This window comes from Balaenoptera borealis (genome assembly GCF_965194805.1).
Source record: "Balaenoptera borealis genome assembly, chromosome: X".
In the NCBI taxonomy this organism is placed as follows: Eukaryota; Metazoa; Chordata; class Mammalia; order Artiodactyla; family Balaenopteridae; genus Balaenoptera; species Balaenoptera borealis.
This window is the reverse complement of record NC_138881.1, coordinates 86521033-86544358: the sequence shown is the minus strand read 5'-3', so window position 1 is coordinate 86544358 and position 23326 is coordinate 86521033. Positions and strand designations below refer to the sequence as shown.

The 23326-nt window shown below is 38.0% G+C and overlaps 1 protein-coding gene across 4 annotated transcripts in view; it reads left to right on the top strand.

Moving 5' to 3' along the window:
* SYTL4 (synaptotagmin like 4) overlaps positions 1-23326 on the top strand; it is an 86395-nt gene that overhangs the window by 16516 nt on the left and 46553 nt on the right. The gene's annotated exons all lie outside the window — the stretch shown is intronic.

Below are 23326 nucleotides of genomic sequence, written 5' to 3'. Positions count from 1 at the left end.
TCAGAAGGGACACAGAACGCTTCCATCTTCTGTGATGGTTTGTAAAGGGGCAGAAAAGATGTTCCTCCAGCCCTTAACGTTGAGTAAAATGGTTGGGTTTTTTGGTGGTGAAATCATTTGGTGAGAATTTTGGTGACTCGAACAGGTGATGTTTCTCATTAACCAAAGTTTTCTTCCCCCAGTAGCCTGCCAGCTTCTTTGGGACCAGAGGACCTAGCATTCCAGAATACTGCTTTAGGCAGGGTTGATCCTAGGCCTTGTACATTTGTGCTAGAAATTAGTCTTCAGTACATCTTGTACCTTCTATTTTTAACTGACTTCTTTTCTGCTTTCAGCTCCCCATCCCCACCCCTCATAAATCCATTAATATTAAGGTGTTAATGACCTTATGTGTTTACCCGCTGGTCTGTGGAGAGAGAACAATGTTTAATGCAAAGAGTTGAGGCCCTAGTGAAGTTTTCTGCTGTAGTTGTAGCTGTTGGCGTTTTTTTGTTTTTTTTTTTGAAGCACCTGCTGGAAATCCTAGTAGAAAAAGACCACCAACTTGGCTTGTGAGACTTTTCCTGGCAGGGGATGAACATTTCTGGTAGCACAATTTCAGGTGTCTCTCACTAGGCTAGAGCAGTGAAATGAAGTTTGGAGGCCTGTTCAGGGATAATTGGTCTGTGAGTGTATGTGGCATTCTGATTTTTTTTAATAAAAACATTGTTTATTGTTATTTTTAATTAATTTTTATTGGAGTATAGTTGCTTTACAATGTTGTGTTAGCTTCTACTGCACAGCAACATGAATCAGCCGTACATATACATATATCCCCTCCCTTTTGGATTTCCCTCCCATTTAGGACCCCACAGTGCATTAAGTAGAGTTCCCTGTGCTATACAGTAGGTTCCCATCAGTTGTCTATTTTATACATGGTATCAATAGTGTATATGTGTCAATCCCGATGTCCCAATTCCTCCCTGTGGCATTCTGATTGACACTCTCTGAGCTTTTCCCCTTAAAGGCTGCTACTAAACATGGTTGTTAGAATTCATTGAGCCAGGCACTGTAATAAATTCTTTACATAATTATCTCACATAATCCTAATGATAAGTGTATGTGCTAGGCACTACAATTATAAGCATGCTATGATGAAAGGGAGACTCTGAGAGTTTAAGTGCCTTGTCTCAAATCACCCAACTGATGAGGGGCAGAGCTGGGCCATGTGACTGCCGAACTGTGTTCTTATCCCCTATCACACCGCCTCTGCTGTCTTGGATGTTAGGAACACCAAATAGCTCACAGGTGAGGACTAAGTGATTAAAAATTTCCCTTCCAAGCTGAAGCCTAAGTTTTGGTCCTTGACTCCACCTCAGAGGCACTGCAGAGACTTTGGACCACTTACCTCACTGATGTCTTACCCACTTCACTTCCAACATGAGGCTGGTTGCCACGTTGCCACTATAAGTGCACACCCCTGGGTGTACCTAGTTGAATGAAACCTTCGGGGATCTCAACTCAGAAGGAATTGTCTTGAAGTTAGAGAGGGTGACCCTGGGTTCTAGGGATGTGCGCCTGACTCAACTTTTTCCTTTCCTGCTGGCTAGGGGAGAAATGAGGGTGTGGAAAGTGATAAGGATTTCCCAACAGCCAGGCCAGAGAGGCTGAGGGTGAGTGTGTGCTTGTTTTATCGTGGGATGGATGGAGTACCTTAGGGAGGGACAGTCCACAAGAAAATGTCTTTTCTGATTCCATCTCTGGATCTTTGCTCAAGTTACTCCTTTTTTTTTTTTTCCCTGAAGAGAGACTTTCCCACCCATGACCACTCTCCTGCCATTAATTCCTATTCATCTCAAGATTTAGCTCTAAAGTCACCTCCTTTGGGACAGCCTTACTGAACACACAGTTCCTTCCCCTAAGCAGAATTACCAGTTATTCTGTGTCCTAAAGCATTTTGTTTACACCTCAGGAAAATTCCTTAACACCTCTCTCAGTTGGTTTTCCACCTGGAAGGTACCTCTCTGAGTACAAGGTCTAGATCTTGGAGCTCCCTTTGTCTTGAGCACAAGAGATTAACAAATATTTGTGCTAGGAACTGGGGATACCATGCCTTCAAGGGCCTGAGGTCAGGTGATGGTGGAATTGAAGTACAGAAGACACCTTTTTGAGGCACTTGAAATCCGACAGCTCGGAGTTTGTACTTAAATGTCACCTTAGTGAGGCCGTTCTTAACCATCCTATTTAAGCTTATAACTCCTTCCCTGAACATTCTATATGCCCCTTCCCTACCTTATTACTCTAATGTAATATATTATGTATTTTATTCATTTTTCTTTCTTATTGTCTGTCCCTCTCCCCCCTCCATAATGGAAGTTCCATGTGGGCAGGGATTGCTGTTTGTTTTATTCACCAGTGGACCCCAGCATCCATAACAGAGCCTGGCACATCCTAGGTGCTTGCTAATATTTGTTAATTGAATTAATGAATGACATTACCATGCTAGGAATTGGCACTCTTTTGTGTTCTCCTGGACCTGAAACTAAGTGTCCCCAGTCTGCCCCAGGCCCAGTTCTCACACAGCTTTGCTTTGAGAGTGCATGCCTGATGGCAACTTTGACCTAGTTGGAAGTACTTCCTCTCTTTTTAAGGCATGAGTCTCTGGATGGAAACTTCTAAAGTTTAAAGTGGAAATGTGAAGATGCTGTACTTCTTGTGGGTAGGAAGGGGGGTTGCACTTAGAAGAGGAAGTATGGCTTGTCAGATGTCTTGAGGCGTTTGTTCAGTGAGCTCATAGAAGCTGGAGAAAGTTCCTGTGTGATAGGGAAGTGAACAGCCCAAACGAATAAAAGATGCCAACCAAATTAAGCTTCTGGCCTCAAGTCACTCAGCCTTTTAGGCATGAGGTAGTTATGATATTATGAACTTTATGGAAAAGCCATTGCTGATTACTACTGGTGTAGTACTTGACGAGTTTTATACTAGGAGAATTATACAGTGTGAGGAAACCACTGTGTAACAGAAAAGAAAAAAAAAGTACTGTTCTATTTAAATGCTTTGAAGTATTCAGAAAGAAAAATAAGGCTAGAATCTTTTAAAAGACAGGCTTGGAAGGAGTTGGACCCTTGATACAGTGGTAAATATGTGATTTTCCACCATTTGATGTATCGTAACTTCTCTGAAACTGAGGTTTGTACAAAAAACTTCTACCCAGCCTCCTCTTCTACTCAGTTTATCTCCCCAACCTCTCGACAGTGGAGTGACCCAGAGCTCGGTCCATTGACTTTTCTCTATCCAGAATCTTTCTAGATGCATTCATCCAGCCGCATGGCTTTATTTTCTTTTTTATTTTTTTTTAACATCTTTATTGGAGTATAATTGCTTTACAATGATGTGTTAGTTTCTGCTTTATAACAAAGTGAATCAGCTATACATATACTTATATCCCCATATCTCTTCCCTCTTGCGTCTCCCTCCCACCCTCCCTATCCCACTCCTCTAGGTGTTCACAAAGCACCAAACTGATCTCCCTGTGCTATGCGGCTGCTTCCCACTAGCTATTTTACATTTCGTAGTATTTATAAGTCCATGCCACTCTCTCACTTCGTCCCAGCTTACCCTTGCCCCTCCCCGTGTCCTCAAGTCCATTCTCTACATCTGTGTCTTTATTCCTGTCCTGCCCCTAGGTTCTTCAAAACCTTTTTTTTTTTTAAGATTCCATATATATGTGTTAGCATACGGTATTTGTTTTTCTCTTTCTGACTTACTTCACTCTGTATGACAGACTCTAGGTCCATCCACCTCACTACAAATAACTCAATTTCATTTCTTTTTATGGCTGAGTAATATTCCATTGTATATATGTGCCACATCTTCTTTATCTATTCATCTGTCGATGGACACTTAGGTTGCTTCCATGTCCTGGCTATTGTAAGTAGAGCTGCAATGAACATTGTGGTACATGACTCTTTTTTTTTTTTAACATCTTTATTGGAGTATAATTGCTTTACAATGATGTGTTAGTTTCTGCTTTATAACAAAGTGAATCAGCTATACATATACTTATATCCCCATATCTCTTCCCTCTTGCGTCTCCCTCCCACCCTCCCTATCCCACCCCTCTAGGTGTTCACAAAGCACCGAGCTGATCTCCCTGTGCTATGCGGCTGCTTCCCACTAGTTGTCGGTTTTACATTTGGTAGTGTATATATGTCCATGCCACTCTCTCACTTTGTCCCAGTTTACCCTTCCCCCTCCCTGTGTCCTCAAGTCCGTTCTCTACATCTGTGTCTTTATTCCTGTCCTGCCCCTAGGTTCTTCAAAACCTTTTTTTTTTTTTAAGATTCCATATATATGTGTTAGCATACAGTATTTGTTTTTCTCTTTCTGACTTACTTCACTCTGTATGACAGACTCTAGGTCCATCCACCTCACTACAAATAACTCAACTTCATTTCTTTTTATGGCTGAGTAATATTCCATTGTATATATGTGCCACATTTTCTTTATCCATTCATCTGTCGATGGACATTTAGGTTGCTTCCGTGTCCTGGCTCTTGTAAATAGAATTGCAATGAACATTGTGATACATGACTCTTTTTGAATTATGGTTTTCTCTGGGTATATGCCAAGTAGTGGGATTGCTGGGTCCTATGGTAGTTCTATTTTTAGTTTTTTAAGGAACCTCCATACTGTTCTCCATAGTGGCTGTATCAATTTACATTCCCACCAACAGTGCAAGAGGGTTCCCTTTTCTCCACACCCTCTCCAGCATTTATTGTTTGTAGATTTTTTGAGGATAGCCATTCTGACTGGTGTGAGGTGATATCTCACTGTAGCCTTGATTGGCATTTCTCTAATGATAAGTGATGTTGAGCATTCTTTCATGTGTTTGTTGGCAATCTGTATATCTTCTTTGGAGAAATGTCTATTTAGGTCTTCTGCCCATTTTTGGATTGAGTTCTTTGTTTTTCTGATATTGAGTTGCATGAGCTGCTTGTAAATTTTGGAGATTAATCCTTTGTCAGTTGCTTCATTTGCAAATATTTTCTCCCATTCTGAGGGTTGTCTTTTCATCTTGTTTATGGTTTCCTTTCCTGTGCAAAAGCTTTTAAGTTTCATTAGGTCCAAATTTGTTTATTTTTGTTTTTATTTCCATTTCTCTAGGAGGTGAGTCAAAAAGGATCTTGCTGTGATTTATGTCATAGAGTGTTCTGCCTATGTTTTTCTCTAAGAGTTTGATAGTGTCTTAGCCCCATGGCTTTAAATGCCATCTGTCTGTATACTCATCATTCCCAAATTTATGTCTCTGTCCCAAGCCTTTCTTCTAAGCTACAGCCTCATATATCCGTTGGCCTATTCAACATTCCTACTTGGATATCAAATAGACATCTTAAACATAACTTGGCCAAAACAGGGCTCTTTTTTTTCCTTTCTTTTTTTAATTGAAGTATAGTTGATTTACAATGTTGTGTTTATTTCTGCTGTATAGCAAAGTGATTCAATTATATATATATGTGTATATATGTGTGTTTGCATGTGTGTGTATATATATATATATATATATATATATATATATATATATATATACACACACACATGCATACACACATATATACACACACACATATTTTTTGGCCACACCACGGGGCTTGCAGGATCTTAGTTCCCCGACCAGGGATTGAACCCACGCCCTCAGCAGTGAAAGTGTAGAATCCTAACCACTGGACCACCAGGGAACTCCCTATACATTCTTTTTTTTTAATATTCTTTTCCATTATGATTTATCATAGGATAATTGAATATAGTTCTCTGTGCTATACAGTAGGACTTGTTGTTTAGCCATCCTCTATATACTACTTTGCATTTGCTAAACCCAAACTCCTAATCCATCCCTTCCCCAACTGCCTCCCCCTTGGCAACCAGTAGTCTGTTCTCTATGTCCACGATTTTGTTTCCAAAACAGGACTCTTGAGTCCTCTCAAATCTCTAGCCCCTTCCCTCAGCCTCCCCTATCTCAGTAAAATGGCACCATCATCTATCTATTCAGTTGCTCAAACCAAGAACCTAGGGTCACCCTTGATTCCTGTCTTTCTCTCAACCCCCTCCCCACACCCAATTCATCAGTAAGTCCTGTTGACCTGAACTTCCAACCATGTCATTATATTCTTTTTTTTTTAATTTTTAAAAAAATTTATTTTATTTATTTTTGGCTGCTTTGGGTCTTCGTTGCTGCGTGCGGGCTTTCTCTAGTTGTGGCAAGAGGGGGCTACTCTTTGTTGTGGTGTGTGGGCTTTTCACTGTGGTGGCTTGTTGCGGAGCACGGGCTCCCAGCGTGCGGGCTTCAGTAGTTGTGGCACGTGGCCTCAGTAGTGGCTCATGGGCTCTAGAGCACAGGCTCAGTAGTTGTGGCGCATGGGCTCAGTTGCTCCACGGCATGTGGGATCTTCCCAGACCAGGGCTTGAACCCGTGTCCCCTGCATTGGCGGGAGGATTCTTAACCACTGTGCCACAAGGGAAGCCCCATGTCATTATATTCTGTCACATCTCCATTTCCTCTGTCACCCTAGTCCAAGCCACGACATGCTGCAATAAGCATCTTTGCACAATACTCAATGATGTATGTAGATCTAGATAGACACACAGAAATATTTCTGTGGGATAGCTTTCTAGTAGAAGAATTGTTGGGTCAAAGGATATGCACATTTAAAAAATGTGAATAGGCATCACAAAAGTGTCATCCAAGAGGATTTACAATCTCACCATTGAGAGTGCTTTTCCTCATGCCCTTGAATGGACAGTCTTTAATTTTTGCCAGTCTGATAGGTGAAAAATAGTATCTAACTGATTTAACTTTCATTTATCTGGTCACTAGTAAGGCTGAGTATCTTCATGTGTGTTAGCTATTTGTATTTTTCCTGAGACTTGCTCCTTAATATCCTTTGCACATTTTTCTTTTGGGTTATATATTTCATTTGTTTATAAGAACACTATATTTATTAGGGATATTTAACCATTGCCTATTATACAATGCAATTTTTTTTTCTCTTTAGTCTGCTGTATGTTGTAACTTTGTTCATGATGTGTACCCCTCTCGTAATCAGATAAAACATACTATAAAACATTTAAAAAACATGCTCATTAGATTTGACAATTAGGATCTCAATGATGACATCAGTGCAGTAGGAGGAGAGAGGCAGATTGTAGAGGGTTGGGGAGAGAGTACTTAGAGGGACTGATAAGGAATACAGTATACATTTGGAAGAGGCTTGGCTATGATAGGAAGGACAGTGTTTCCTATAGACAGTGGGGCACAGGGGAGAAGAAAATGTTAATTTCGTTCCCTTTTAAATACAGGAGAGAGATGAGCCCATTTATGTGTAGATGGCACAGAGCCTGATCCATGCAAGGTCGCTGAGGAAGCAGGAGGGTGGGGACTTCAGAGTGAAAGAAGTGAAAAGACGGGTTTAGAGAAAGGGAGGTAGCTCTTCCATTGAGACAGGAGGGCAAGAGGGCAGGATTGGTGAAGCTGTGGAGGAGGACGGAGCTGTGGAAGGACAGGATTTTGAGGGAGGTCCCAACTGATGAGAGCAGTGAGGGGTTGGAACAGCATTTGAGAGGGATGAATAGAGGAGCTCTTTAGAGGTAAACCATCCAGATGGCCACATCATAGTGAGCCTAGAAAGGCTTGGATAACTTGAGTTTGTCTCTCCCCAAGTCACAGAACCCTGTATCCATTCTCTCCAACAGCACTCATCAGCCCAGGTGTAGAAACAGAGTGGAGTCAGTCTAGTTTGGGGGATTTTTCTGGGTGCTGTGACAGAGATATAAGAGGGTAGGAGACTGGACAGTGCTGCCAGAATAGTTGAAATGATGGACCACTGTGGCTTTCATATCTGTGTCTGTCTAAACCTACCTTGAACTTGAGTAATTCATAAGAGATGGAAAATTTCGATGACCTCTACACTGTTTCTTGTTTGTATTTCTGTCAACTCAGGCATCAGAATAGCTTTAGTATCAGTGTCTTTAAACTATTGTTTGTAATTTCTTAGATAGTATGGGTTGATTTACTGAGAGCCAACAGTGTGCCAGTTTGTAGGCTAGATGCTTGAGATATAGTGGAGAAGAAGGTAGACGATGGCCTTTTTTTTGGTAGAACTTATTTCAGCAGGGGAGGTATGTGTTTTAAAAAAAAAGAGCATATTATATAATCTGATTTAATGGCAATTGTGAGAAGTTGAAGTTCGGCTTTTTAGAAATCAAATTTAAATTTATTTATTTATTTTAATTTTTATTGGAATATAGTTGATTTAAAATGTTGTGTTAGTTTCTACTGTACAGCAAAGTTAATCAGTTATACATATACAAATATCCGCTCTTTTTAAGGTTCTTTTCCCATATAGGTTATTACAGAATATTGAGTAGAGTTCCCTGTGTTATACAGTAGGTCCTTATTAGTTCAAAACTGATTTGCATTTGCCAACAAAGTATGTGAGTACTTCTTACATCTTCCCTTTTAAAATTAAATATTGTCTTTAAAATTTTGCTTAATTGATAGGCAAAGATAAAAAAAAAATCTTTGTTACCAGTAAGAGTGAAACTTTTTCTTTTTTACATCTATTGCCTATTTGATCTTCCTCCTTCAAGAATTATCTGTTCATGCTCTTTGTTTATTGGACACTTACCTCTTCTTATTTTTTACCTCTTCTTTTTATTTTTCCATGTTTGAAACCATTAACCACCTTTCTCTCTCTCCTCCCTTATCTCTGGAACACTAAAATATATCTTACCCAGTCTCTCTGGCCATTCCCTTTTGATCTCCTTTGAACTTCTTTCTTACCTACTTTGGAAATGTTGGTGTGCTTAGGGATCTGACTACATTTTTATTACTTGACCCAATAAAAGATAACATATAAGTCTTCCATTCTCTTCTCTGCATCCCACTCACCAGGGGGTAACAATATTAAATTTGTACCCCCTTTCAGACATTTTCCATGCCCATATGAAATATTTCTTTTCTTCCTTCCATCCATCTATTCATCCATCCATCCATCCTGTCTGCAATTATATGTTACAAAATACAAATGGAATTATAGTATATATGTTTTGCAGTGTATTTTTTACTTAATATTTGTGGCATGCTTTCAGTGTCAATATATATATAACTACCTCTTTTTTTTTTTTGGCTGTGCCCCCCGGCATGCAGGATCTTAGTTCCCCAACCAGGGATCAAACCCGTGCCTGCTGCAGTGTAAGCTTGGGGTCTTAACCACTGGACTGCCAGGGAAGTCTTCTACCTCTTTCTTTTTAACAATGACATAGTATTCCATTATATGTATGTACCATAGTTTATTTAATCAGTTTCTTATTGATGCTTAAATTGTATAATTTTTTTTGCTGGTTTAAACATTGAGCATCCTTATGATATATGTTTGTGCATCTACTTGAATATCAATAGGAGAAGTCTACGACAATAAAAACTGACTACTGTCCATTGGATTTAGGAGGTTCTTGTTGACCTTAGAGCAATTTCAGGGGAGTGGGGGGAGGAATGCTAGACTTTGGTGGGTTGAGAAATGTTTGGGGATATGAAGAAGTGGAGGCAGTGGATATGGACAATTCCTTAGAGAAATTTGGCTCTGAAGAGCAAAGAAAGGGTGGTAGTAGGGGAAGGGTTGAGATCCAGAGAAATTTTTTCTTTTCTTCTTCTTTTTTTTTTTAAATTTAGGAGGACTTAGATGTCTTTAAAGGCTGATGGGAAGAAAGAGATAATTGATAGAGCAAAGTCCTTACCGAGTAAAGTCCTCATGCCAGATGGGAGAGGATCCAGAATGAAATGGAGAGATTACCCTTAAACAAGAGGAAGGACATTACAGTTGGGAAGAACAAAAAGTGAACAGATACAAGATGAAAATAGGTTTATAGATTTGGTGGCAGGAACTTGTCTGAGAGCGTTTATATTTCCCTATGATGGAAGAGGAAAGGTCATCCTCTTAGAGCAGGGGTTGAAGTGGAGCAGGGTTTGGGTTGGAGTACTGAGGTGCTTGAGGAAGGTTTGAAATATTGTGGTGAGCAGGAGAGCAAGCTAGGACTAGGGAAGCATAGCTGGAGTGTCAGGCAGTGTTGAAGTGAGCTTGGCGACCAATAATTCATATTGATCATAATCTACCAGATTGTGATTATTTTCTCCAGTAGATCTCAGTAGTCCCAGTGCAGACATAATGCACAACAGTTGGGCTCTTCTAGGGTTACATTTTTATTAGATATTTGCGATGAAAATGGGTTATTGAGGATATTGACAAGAGTGCAGTTGAAACAATAGAATCCAAACCGTCTAGGAAAGGAAGTGAAGACAGGAAGGAGCTGACAGGGCGGGAGTGAAAGGTCTATGGAGGACTACCTCCTTGCCATGAGGTCTGAGAACTGGTGTAGGGCTGGGGGAGGTCATTGAGTGAACAGGCCAGAAGGACAGGGGATTGTAGTTAAGAGTGGGGTATTTGAATTAATGATATCAAATGTGGAGAAGTCCTGGGTGATAAGTTCTTGGGTGTGGCTGAATATGATATATGGTATTTTTGATGCCAGATCATTCATTCAACAAATATTTATTGTGTGCATTTATGTGCCAGACAGCACTCTTGGCACTGAAGGGTACAGAAGTGAACAAAACAAAGTCCCTTCTCTCATACAATTTATTATCTAGTGGGGGAGATTATTAATTTTTATAAAATAAAAGAGCATCCTCATTGATATGCTGATTACTGAATGTGTAATACTAAGGTCACATGTTTATGCATGTGGGGCTAGGAAAGTCCATCTAGACATTTTGAGTGCCTTGATTTATTGTGAGTTATATTAACTGAATTACGAAAATTCATATATCCTCCCCGCTTAGAACTTTTAAAGGTACTTTTATATGCTATGTCAGAATTGAAGACAAAACAAATATATAATACATGCAATTTGAACATTTTAGCAGTTTTAAATTTTTTATACTTCAGTATTTTTTTTAATATTAGGACATTGCTTCTAGCTGTAGACCAGATGTTGATAATACATGTACTAACCTTGTTCTAGGGATTTGATGTAATGTGTAAAGTAATTATGGTTAAGCAGCTTAGGAGGGAAAGAGAGCTTGTATGTTAATATTTTATCTTTATTTTATATTCTCCAATTTTTACCTACTCTTTTGTGTACATATACTCATGTATACATTTATTAATGTTTTATTTGAAAGAAATTAGCATTTATTTTATGTCTTACAGGCCTTAAATAACACCTTAAAATTATCTGCCACATATATAGTTCAATTTAAGTTCAACTACAGGTTATTTCACTGTGTTTAAGGTTTCTGTGGCCATAGCTAGATCACAGCATCCCTAAAATTAAAAAAGAAACCAAATGCATGAAATCACAGTTATGTGTGAACATGGGCTGGATTAGTCATGAACCATCGTGATTTCTCATTTAAGGGGACTGCGTGAGTGATTTTTAGGTGATGTGGCCTACAAGAAAGAATTAGATGCTAGCTAGAGTTCAGTTTAGAAATCCCCACCATCTGTGACCCAGGCAGGAGAAGAGGGTCTTCCCTGGTGGGGGGGGTGCTGGTTTATCAAAGCTTATTGACTAAGGAAAGATAATGGAGTTTCACACAGTGATGAGGCTTATTGAAAAATGACAATGTGTCAGCTCTCACCAGACTTAAAAATAAAGTGTTTTATGCATATAAACCTGGATTTTAAAGCATTCTGTTCTTTTAGTTGTGGATTTTTTATCTTTTTAAAAAAGCTTTTGGGCTGTTAAGGAAAGTGACTTTGGCAGAGGAGGGGATGAACTGGCCATCCTTCACCCCATTAACCTCATGGGGTTCTAGTGAGCCTGTCTGGCTCCTGTGAGAGGAAGCTTCTAGTGTACATCTTGCAAGCTGGAAAGCCAAATGGGGTTTGTCTTAATAAATGCATTTCCCCTGTTGCTGAGGGGAGTGTTTGGACACATGGTCTTGTTTTCTACTTACTTCTATGTACCATGTTTATGGAAATCTGCCTTCTAGGATTGGTGGTAGGTTTAAGACGCCTGGAATTGCTGAGGAGCAGGAAAAGTGTGAAATCATGAAAATAAAACCACATTTCCATGTATCGAAATAACCACTCTACAGGAGAAATATATATATTTTAAGACGTCCCACTTCCCTCTGGCACTTACTTTAGAGAAGTATTAATATTTATTATTTTAAGTGGGAATTTCTTCAAACTGTTTATGAACAGAATTTGGTGGTATTGAAAGGTAACCATGTGGATTCAATCTGGAGGAAATTGTCCCCACCTGTGTTTCTAAGAGCTAACAAAAGAGATTATATTTTAGTTACTCCCCCCGTATATACTCCTACCATCATTTAGAAGGGGTGTCCTGGATGAGGAGAATGGGTCCTTTCCCATGTGTAGAGTTGCTCTGAGCCTGGCGCACATTATTGTGTGGGGAGGTCAGGGGACTGAGAAGGTAAGCTGGACCACTGGCCTTTCAAACATTCATCTGGTATTAGCTGAGGACTTTTAAAAAAACTCTACCTCCAGCTCCTGTGGGAAGGATGTCCCCTTTTCCAAATATTACCATGTACAAGCAATATTATCAGAATACGAAGAGACCCTATAGCATAAAGAGCTCAGACTCTGGAATCAGACTGCCTGGGCTCAAAAACCAGACTGTTCCTTATAGGGCATATGACCTTGGGCAAGTTATTGTTCGATGGGTGTCTCACTTTCCTCATTTGCAAAGAATGATAATATAGTACCTACCTCATAATATGATTGTGAGACTAAATGACTCCATGTATGTAAAGTGCTTAGAAAAGTGCTTGGTACATAGGAAACATTATAGAAGTGTTAGCTGCTTTCTTCTTCCTTTCTTCTTCTTCTTCATCTTCATCAGTTGGTAGATATATAAAAAGGAGGTAAAACTGCAAAATGCCTCAGTACATGCAAACTCCACATTTGCAGAACCTATTTTGGAAAGGATTGTGGGGGCAAGAGAACCTTACTGCAAACCCAAAATCAGAATCTTGTAAAATTGAGAGCTATTATACATTTCTCATTGTTAGGGGAAAATGAAAAACACCTTGGCTACCATAACGCTTTTGAGAATGGACCCCAGTGCGGGCAGGCCTGGGTACGTTGTCTGAGTTGTAGATTTGCTCCATGGGTGGGCTTGCGGGGGCCTGGACCCCAGCCGACCACTGGGAAGCCTCAGTTGCCCTTTTGTTTTGGAGCCTTGATTCTCACTCTATTTTGTCTCCACTCTTGCTTTTCTTCTTCTTGATCCTATTTTTTAAATTTCTGCTATTTTGTTATGTTTTATGCATCTTTGTGAGTCACTTTAAACTCTGTCTGGAACAGTGTATAAATAAATATCTTTTAAACTGATCATATCTAATTACTAACATTTGCTTAATATTTATGCTTGTCAGCTACCTCCCTGCAGAGAGGTATGGTGACTTTCCATCTGGGCAAGAATACTGATTCGATTTCTCAAATTTCATAGTAAGATGTCAAAACTGCAATTTGCTCATATATTTTCTAAAGCATATGGTTAATAATAATAAAATTAAACAGCTACAAAATTGATTGCTTATTCTAGACCAGGTACTATGCTATGCCCTTTACTCATGACGTATATTTGAATCCTCACAGCCTTAAGCAGGAGCTGTTATTATTAATCACCGTTTTTACAGATTGGGAAACTGAGACTCAGGGAGGTTGAGTAACTGGCCCAAGGTCACACAGCTAAAAAGTAGTGAAGCTATGCTTTGAACCTGGCTCCAGACCCAGTGCTTGTAGGCACTTTTCTATGCCATACTGCTCTTAATTAGAAATGTAGCACATCATTGGAACTTCCCTGGTGGCGCAGTGGTTAAGAATCCGCCTGCCAGTGCAGGGGACACGGGTTCGAGCCTTGGTCCGGGAAGATCCCACATGCCGCAGAGCAACTAAGCCTGTGTGCCACAGCTACTGAGCCTGAGCTCTAGAGCCCACGTGCCACAACTACTGAAGCCCGTGTGCCTAGAGCCTGTGCTCCGCAACAAGAGATGTCACCGCAATGAGAAGCCCGCGCACTGCAGTGAAGAGTAGCCCCCACTTGTTGCAACTAGAGAAAGCCCGCGTGCAGCAATGAAGACCCAATGCAGCCAAAAATAAATAAATAATTAATTAATTAAAAAAAAAATCTAGCACATCAGAACTCCAAGTCCTAGTAGAAGAGACTGTTCTGTGTTACAGAACATTCACAGTTCCTGCAGATTTTACATCAGTGTTAATTCTTCAATATGCCCCTTTTCATCTCTACTGCCATTGCCCTCTACTTAGGGCTCTCATTATCTTCCCCCTGGATTTATACCAGAGCCTCCTCAAATCTATATTGTGCAAAACTGTCAGAGTGATCTAATGAGTCCTTGCCTTCCCTAAAAGTCTTCAGTCGTTCCCATTGTCAAAGGCTAATTATCCATGTTTCTGAGCATAGCATATCAAGCTCCTCCTTTGATCCCCACCTAACTCTTCCACATCCTTCCTTACAATTTGCTATACAGTATCACTGCACTCCTTGCCTATACCACATTGCTTTGTGCCTCCATGCTTTTGCTTTTGCTTTTGTAATTGTTGTGCCCTCTACCTGGTTAACTAACTGGTAGACGTTATTTACAGCTAGTTCATGTGCCACTGTTGGTGTTTCTTTCTAGTTCCCTTTCCCCAAGCTGGAATAGGTGCCCCACCTTAGCATTCCCATAATACCCTGTGTGTATATTTCTTTGATTACCGTGTTCTTTTATGATTATCTATTTAAGTATCTCCTTCGATAGACTGTGTGTTCTTTGTGGGCAGGTACTCTGCATTGTTTTGTCCTTAGCCAGCTAGCACAGCACTTAGTACATAGTTGGCCCTCTTAACTAGTGAGCATTCTGTAAACAGTGCAGAATGCAGAGCTTCAGGTCAGGGAAAGAAGTAGGATTTTGAAGGCCTGAAATCACACAGACATTCAGAGATAACTACCAGCACAGGAGAGGGAGGTCTCACAGAAGAATCTTTGGGACCAGATACATTTACATTATTTAATCTAGGATCCAGAAGGGACTTGAGGGGATGGGAGTTGAAAGGGACAATTGATAAAATAACCAACACAGTATCCCAATGTAAACATTTTGTTGACTATAAGCAATGTTGCATGCTCACTCAGCTGTTACCATCCAAAACGATGTTCTCAGTTGGTGCCTTTGTGCATAGGTGGCTGGATCCAAACAAGGGGATTTAGGGAAGCCCTGCATCCCTGGAAGCTTTCTTTACTACATGGAGTTCTTTTGTTTGTTTGTTTGTTTTTCTGAGTTCTGCAGACTCACCACATAACCTGTTTTGGTTTCATTTTTCTATGCTCTAAGATCCACTCTCTTTTACCTTTAGATTTTCAAATAATTCGCTTTTTTTTTCCCAAAGTGGGCTGGATTTTGCTAGCTATGCTTCACTCATGTTTTGGAAACCCACACACGTAATAGGTATTAATTCTGACAGTGCTAGATTGGTCTGCTTCAGACACTATAATTGCCTTGGTCACAATTAGTTAATAGAGTCCACTTTGGAATGTACCTTATGGCAGCACAAATACTTATTCATTAAGCTACCCTACTTACATCAGGGCAACTATATTACAGTCATCAGAATGATTTATTCTTTCCTAATTAACATATATCATAACTATATGCAAGCAGAATCACAATAATACATGTCAATTCATAAGAATGATTTCCCTTCACCCTTCTTTAAGCAAAGCATTTCCCAACTTTTTTGATCACTCTCCCTTACTACCAAAAATTTCGATCACCCCTAATATACATATATTTATTTACAAACTATATATTTACCACTGTCCTAATATTATATATTATAAAGCATTTACAAAAATAGAAATAAAGGATATGAGATGAAATGAACACTTTTTAGATGAATTTTAATATTTATTAATAGTGTGACAACCTTTGCTCTCATTTCAATGAGAGCAGTGACATTGTACGCTTCGTTTAAACAAAATCTTGGTTTATGATACAGCTACCTGAAGGTCTGATTCTAAGTTGTTTATTTTTATACTTGATTTTAATGACTGTTGTAGCTGAGTAAAGGATACCTCACAAAACATATAAATCTAAAAATAAAAAAGTGCATTGTTGGATGCACTTACTAAATAACAATACACATATTGTAGTTTCAGGTAACCATTATACAAACGTTTTGTTGCTGTTCCATCTTCTTAGCTCTCAGCATGCTGTCTTTTCCCATTTTTAACAAATGGTTCAAAACTCATGGAACTTCTTCATTTGGAAGAGTTAGACGATGAAATACATCTTTTAAGAAACAAAATTAAATAGTAATAGAAACATTTTCATATCTACTCTGTATTATTTATTCTTTATAAAAAGCCCCTTTGATGTAAAACATTTTACTGTTTGAATGAATTTAAAGTCTGCTACTGCCTTGAGGTATTCTAGGAGTGTAAAACTGCTGATTACAAGGTTCAGTTACATTTAATCTTAAAACTTTAAAAAGCAACTTTACTGAATTATAATTTGCATACAATAAACTGTGCATATTTAAAGTATACAAGTTGATAAATTTTGACATCTCTGTATACCCATGAAACCATTACCAAAATCAAGAAAGTAAACATATCTATTACCTTCAAAAGTTTCCTTATGCCATTTTGTAATCCTTCCTTCCTGTTTGTATTATATCCCTCTTTTCCCACAACCACTGATCTGTTTTCTGTCACTATAGATTAATTTGCATTTTCTAGAGTTTTATATAAATGAAATCATGTACTACTGTGTGTTCTTTTTTGTCTGATTTTTTTCAGTCAGCGTAATTATTTTGAGATTCATCCATATTGCTGTGTGTGTCAGTAGTTCATTCCTTTCTGTTGCTGAGCAGTATTCCATTATATGGATATACCACAATTAAAAAAAATCCATTCACCTCTTAATGGGCATTTGGGTTGTTTCCAGTTTTTGGCTATTATAAATAATGCTATTACTATCATTCACATGCAAGTCTTTGCATGGACATATGCTCTTGCTTTTCTTGGGTTAATACCTAGAAATGGAATGTCTAGGTCATATGGGAGATATATGTTTAACTTTTTGAGAAACTACTAAAATGTTTTCCAGTGTGGTTGTATCATTTTACATTCCCACTGCAGTGTGCAAGAGTTCCAGTTGCTTCAAATCTTGGCCAACATTTGTTACACTTTTAATTTTAGCCGTTCTGATAAGAGCATAGTGGTATTTCATTGTGATTTTAGTTTGCATCTCCCTAATGATTAATGATGTTGAACATTTTTTCAGGTGCTTATTTGCTGTTTATATAGCTTCTTTGATGATACATTTGCTTAAATTTTTGGTTCATTTAAAAAATTTAGGTTTTTTTTTAATTATAGAGTTTTGAGAGTTCTTTATATGTTCTGGATACAAGTCTTTGTCAGATGTACTATTTGCAAATATTTTCTTCCAGTCTATATAGTTTGTCTTTTTATTTTCTTATTAACATCTTTCAAAGCACAGAGTTTTTAGTTTTAATAAAGTCTATTTTAGCAAGTTCTGGATCATGTTTTAGGTGTCATATCTAAGAAATCTTTACATTTTTTTGCATATGGATATCCAGTTTTCCCAGCACCATTTGTTGAAAAGACTATCAGTTCTCCACTGAATTCCCTTGCATCTTTATAAAAATCAAATGACTATAAACATAAGAATTTATTTCTGGACCCTATTCTCTTCCAGTGTCTATCTGTATGCCACTACCACACTCCCTTGATTACTGTAGATTTATAATGTCATGAAAACAGATTGTGTAAGTCTTCTAACTTGATTCTGTATGTTTTGAACCTCACAATATATTGTTTTTTAATTTTTTGCTTTAAGGAGTCAATTATATTTTTAAAGGAAATTTAAATAATATTTTTACCCACATATTTACTATAGCATGTGTTCTTCATTACTTTTTTTTTTTTTTAGGAGTGATTTTTTTTTTTAATTTTTATTTATTTATTTATTTATGGCTGTGTTGGGTCTTCGTTTCTGTGCGAGGGCTTTCTCTAGTTGTGGCAAGTGGGGGCCACTCTTAATCGCGGTGCATGGGCCTCATTATCGCGGCCTCTCTTGTTGCGGAGCACAGGCTCCAGACGCGCAGGCTCAGCAATTGTGGCGCACGGGCCCAGTTGCTCTGCGGCATGTGGGATCCTCCCAGACCAGGGCCCGAACCCGTGTCCCCTGCATTGGCAGGCAGACTCTCAACCACTGCGCCACCAGGGAAGCCCCTTTCATTACTTTTTATAGACCCATATTTCTATTATTTCTATCTGGTATTACTTTTCTTCTGCCTGAAGGACTTCCTTTAACATTTTTTATAGTTGCAGGTCTGCTCGTGATTAATTCTTTCAATTTTTGCATGTTTGAAAAAGTCTTTGTTTCACCTCTGTTTTTGAATGACACTGGGTTTAGAATTCTAGGTTGACAGGTATTTTTCTTTCAGTATTTTAGAGATGTTCCACTGTCTTCTCATTTGCATTGTTTCCAATGGTAAATTTGCTTTCATCATTTTCTTTGTTCTTCTGTATCTAATGTGTTGTTTCCCTCCCGCCCCCCACCTGCTGGCTGCTTTTAAGATTTTCTCATTATCTCTGGTTTTAAAAAATTTGACTGTGCTGTGCCATGTGCTGCAGTTTTCTTTCTATTTCTTGTGCGTGAAGTTCATTGAGCTTCTTGGATCTGTGAATTCATAGTGTTCATCAAATTTAGAAAAAAATTTGGGCCAGTGTTTTCTCAAATATTTTTTCAGTGCCCCCATTTCCTTTGGTGACTCCAATGACATGCATATTAGGCAGCTTAAAGTTGTTCCATAGCTCATTAATGCTCTGTTCTTTTTCTTCAGTATTTTTTCTTTCTGTTTCATTTGGATAGCTTCTATTGCTGTCTTCAAGTTCAATAATGTTTTCTACTGCAATGTGTAATCTGCTGTTAATCCAATTCTGTGTATTTTTCATCTCAGACATTGTTTTTATAATCTCTAGGTTTGATTTGGGTCTTTTTTAACACCTTTCATGTCTTTATTGAACTTTTTGAAATATGGAATACAGTTATAATAACTGTTTTAATGACTTTGCTAATTCTAACATTTGTGTTAGTTCTTGGTCAGTTTTTGATTAATTTTTCTTCTCATCGTGCATGTATTTTCTTGCTATTTTGCATACCTGTTTATTTTTTATTGGGTACTAGATGTTGTAAATTTTACCTTGTTGGGTGCTGCATATTTTTATATTACTAGAAATATGCTCGAGCTCTGTTCTGGGATGCACTTGAATTACTTGAAACAGATTGATCCTTTCAGGTTCTTCTGTTTAGATTTGTTAGGCAGGACCAAAGCAGTGCACAGTCTAGGGCTTATTATTTCCCATTATGTAGGCAAGACCCTTCTGAGTACTCTGCCCAGTGCCCTATGAATCATGAGGTTTTCCAGTTTGACTGGTGGAACAGGCACTACTCCTGGTCGTGTGTGAGTGACAGGCACTGTTCTTTTGAATCCTTTCAGCTGGGGTTCTTTCTCTGGCCTAGGGTAATTTCCTCACAGGCATGCCATGTGCTGATCAGTCCTTTGCTGAATACTTGAGGGAGACCCTCTGCAGGTCTCTGAAGACCTCACTCTGTGTGGTTCTCTCAGGTACTCTGTCCTATGAACCCTAGCCAGACTCTTAGCTCTGTCACCTCCACTCAGGGAGTTCACCACGCTCTGCCTGTATTCGTCCTCCCTGCACCATGGCCTGGAAACTCTCTCAAGACAGTGAGCCTGGAAAATCAGAGGGCTCACCCTATTTGTTTCCTATTTCCCAGGGATCACAGTCCTCCATTGCCTGATATTCAGTGTCTTGAAAATCACCATTGTTTTATGTATTTTATCCATTTTGGGGGGTGGGGGGTCCAGGCAGGGTAAAAATCCATTCTTGGCCAGAAATAGAAGGCCACTGACATTTTATAATCCCAAATTTTCATGACCAATTATAATTTGTAGCCCAATTTCAATTCTAATTTTTCAAAAGTGTACATACCATCATGTTTCTTGACATAGGTAGATCAGTTCTAAATATCTGTTCAAAAGTATACAGAATCTGACATGCAGTGATGCAGATCTTTTCATATCACTCATCAGTTTCTGTGTAAAACATACTATCATTTGCTTAATAATAGCAGTTTGATTCAGGGTTTCTTGGTTAAACTAATATCCTTTGAAAGACACTGGTTTACTTTTTCATTTTCAGTGAGGTATAAATTTTACCAAAATTGTCCATTGCCCTTGGTCCAAACAGCAAAATGCTTTTGTCATATCACTTAAGTGGGACATGACTGATAATGGAAGAGAATTTATGTGCAAAACCAGCACATAATTATTACTTGTGGGTTTAGAGGAATAATCTAATACCAATTCAGCCTTTTTGCCCTTGAGCATGGGTCAATTTTTCTGGAATTCACTGTCATCTCTAAAGTTACCAGCATAGTTTCTCACTTAAAAAAAAAGCCTGAAACTTTAAATGGTGTCTAGATGCACCATTTTTACCTCACACTTCATCTGTATTCTTTAATAGAAAATAAACGTCACTTTGTAAGACCCAGTCACATCTTAAAACACAAATGCACATATAAAAACTGACAAAAATAAAAATAGCTAAAACTTAGAGTGCACTCTCTGTGTTTACATTACTTTAAACACTACATATTTTAAAAACTCATTGAATCTTTATAACAATCCCAAGATGGTAGGTATAGTTATTATCTTCCTTTTACAAATGAGGAAATTGAAGCACTGAGAGGTTTAGTCACTTGCCCAAGGTCACTCAGCTAGTAATTGATGAAGCTGAGATTCAAATTCAGGCAGTCTGAGTCCAGAGGCCATGCTTTTAACCATGACACCAGACTGTCTCAGGAAAATAAAAACACTTTGCTCTCAGCTCTAGTACCACTCTTCAGTTTCTGTGAGTTTAAGTTTAAACATATAAATACAAATAGATTTCTGGGTGAAGACATTCAGTAAGCATTTATTGAACTCATATTGTGTATCAGACACTATGCCAAGTAAGCTCTTGGGGGTATGAAGTCCATATACAGTGCCTCCCTTCAAGAAGGCCACATCTGGTGGAAGTTTCTAGTTTGAGCATAAGTATTACCATCTTCACATTTATATGCGCATTGCATGTTTGGGAGAGGGAAGGGTACCAGTGTGCCCAGCAAATTAAACATGGAAAAATATGTTTTATTTGCTGCCCGGTGCAGGGACATTATTTGATGTTTTTCTAATTCACACCAGTTTCCATTTTGGGGACACCACAATGATTTTAAAGTCAAGTACTGTTCTTACAAGGACTTCTATATCTTTGATAATCTTTTTTATATTTTAGGCCCTTGCCCAAGGTCATATAACTAATAAATATGGCTGCTCTGTTGAACTGGTGTTCAGAATTTAAGATAATTTGAGAGAGCTCCCCTCACCCCTTCTTGAAAACTAGCTGTGTTAGTGTTGGTGTTAATGTTCATTTATTAATTATTATTATCTCTTAATCTACAAGATTAGGGTATAAAATGGATATATCCATTTGGATAAATAATTCTACATATGTTCATGTGTTCTACAATTATATCAAGATTATTGTGTTGTTCAAGTTGTCTGTATATATACTAAGTTTTTATCTGCTTGTGCTATCAGTAGTTGACAGAGGTATATTAACCTCCCATTCTGATGGTAGATTTTTCAGTTCCCTCTTGCCTTTGTAAGTATTTGCATTAAAATATCATCCTGAGCAATAAATATATGTAATTTTCTAACTCAACAAACCATCTTTTCTAAAATATCTTCTAGTGGCCATGACGCCCCACAAGGATGCTATATTAAGACATTTCATTCGAGTCTTGACACCCCACGACTAACATGGAACAAATTGTCCATCAGAGCTTGGGTTCGGACTTTCATGTTATCTGAGCTGTGGTCTTCTCAGTAGATAATCCTTACCCTTTTGACTATATACCTCTGACTGAATTTCAGTGAAGGGCCTTAACAAGTTTTCTTGGGCTTTGGTTTTGCCATTAAATCCTAGTGCTGTATCTGTCAATTGGGAGAATATGAAAAGTGACAGGTTTTCTAACCACAAATCTGTCTGGTTTTCTTATTTGTGCCCCTATTATTTTTCTGAGTTACATTTTTCAAAACGTGATGTGCCATTTACCATAAAAATATATCACTTAACTCATTGCATATAAAAGCAGTGTTTCTATCCCATGTTTTCCTTTTTGAATTTCTAGAAAACATTCTACCGTATGATATGGGCGTGGTGGTGGTGGTGGTGAGGCAGGCAGCAGGTTTCTTCTTTAAGATGTTAATGATAGATTTAGTACAATTATGAAGTTATGATTTCTTCTTTGGCATATGAGTTATTAAGAAGTATCTTTAAATTTCCAAAAGTATCAGGATTAAAAATTATCTTTTGTTATTGATTTCATATTTAATTTCCTTGAGGTCAGAGACCATGGTCTGTATGAGAATGGCTTCTTTGAAATTTACTGAGACTTGCATTATAACCTAGTACATGGTCATTTGGTGGTGGAGGGTTGGTAAATGTTCCATATGTGCTTGAAAAGAATATGATTTCCAATTGGATATAGAATTCTACATATGGCCATTAAATCAAGCTTATTTTGTTCAACTTGTCTATATATTTAGTAATTTTTTATCTGCTTGTACTATTAATAATTGAAAGAAGTATGTTAATCTCCCCCCCACTTTTTTAAACAAATTCTAGACTATTTTATTTGTTGACTACAATTACCGGTATAGTGCTAGATAATTTACATAGATTACATCATTTTTTTTCTTTTTTAATTGAAGTATAGTTAATGTACAATATTATGTAAGTTACAGGTGTACACTATAATGATTCACAATTATTAAAGGTTACATTTATAGTTATTGTAAAATATTAGCTATATTCCCTGTGTTGTATCCTTGTAGCTTATTTTATATAATCTTCCATTTTGATGGTCCATTTTTCAATTTCTCTCTCTAGTTGTACATAATCTTCCTTTATATATTTGGAGGTGTTTTATTAGTGCCTATTAATAAAACATACTAGGTTTTTTTACTCTATGTAGTGGTCTTATCTTTTATAATGCTTTTATTATTTTGAAGTTTTATTTTTTAGATATTAATATAACTACCTCAACTTTATTTAGGTTTACATTTATCTGGTATATTTTTTCCATCTTTTTTACTTTCAGTCCTTC